Source organism: Pteropus vampyrus, unplaced genomic scaffold, assembly GCF_000151845.1.
Source record: "Pteropus vampyrus isolate Shadow unplaced genomic scaffold, Pvam_2.0 Scaffold268, whole genome shotgun sequence".
In the NCBI taxonomy this organism is placed as follows: domain Eukaryota; kingdom Metazoa; phylum Chordata; class Mammalia; order Chiroptera; family Pteropodidae; genus Pteropus; species Pteropus vampyrus.
The window spans coordinates 1,005,585-1,006,153 of record NW_011889049.1 but is presented as its reverse complement, the minus strand read 5'-3'; positions in this window follow the sequence as shown (position 1 = coordinate 1,006,153).

Here is a 569-nt window from a genome sequence, read left to right as displayed (position 1 = left end):
ACGGCAACCCAGCTCCCAGCGTCACGTGGGGCCAGATCGCAGCTGCGGATGCTTTTCCTCGTGCTCACGCCTCCCCGTGGCCCTGCTTCTCCCGCCTGAGCCTGGCTGGTACGAGCAGACGAGCCCCACCGGCCTCAACACGGACGCGCAGACCGAACGCTTTCGGTGTGGAATGCCCAAGCAGCGTGCAGCAGGAGCGTGCAGCAGGACTACAGAGAGGGGTGACATCAGCTCAGCCCGGAAGAGCGAGAGCATCGGATGGAGGGGCCGGGGCCCCAGGCTGAGGGAGGAGGCCCGGTCAGGCCGGGGGGTCCCATTGGAGCCAGCCCTCAGCCACGTGGGAGGAAGCCCACCCGAGGGACCGGAGGCGTGACCCCGGGCTGCTTGGCCTTCGCCGTGCCCGAGGTCCCCATCATCGGGGACTGAAGGTCCATCACGGGAGAAAACTGTACTGAGCCAAACAAGTCGGAGACATAGGTGCTGGCACTTCAGGCTGAGAAGAGGGCCGAGTCCTGGGTGGCACGTGGAGACGAGGCTGGCCCATCCGAGAGCAGACCGGCGCTCTGCCA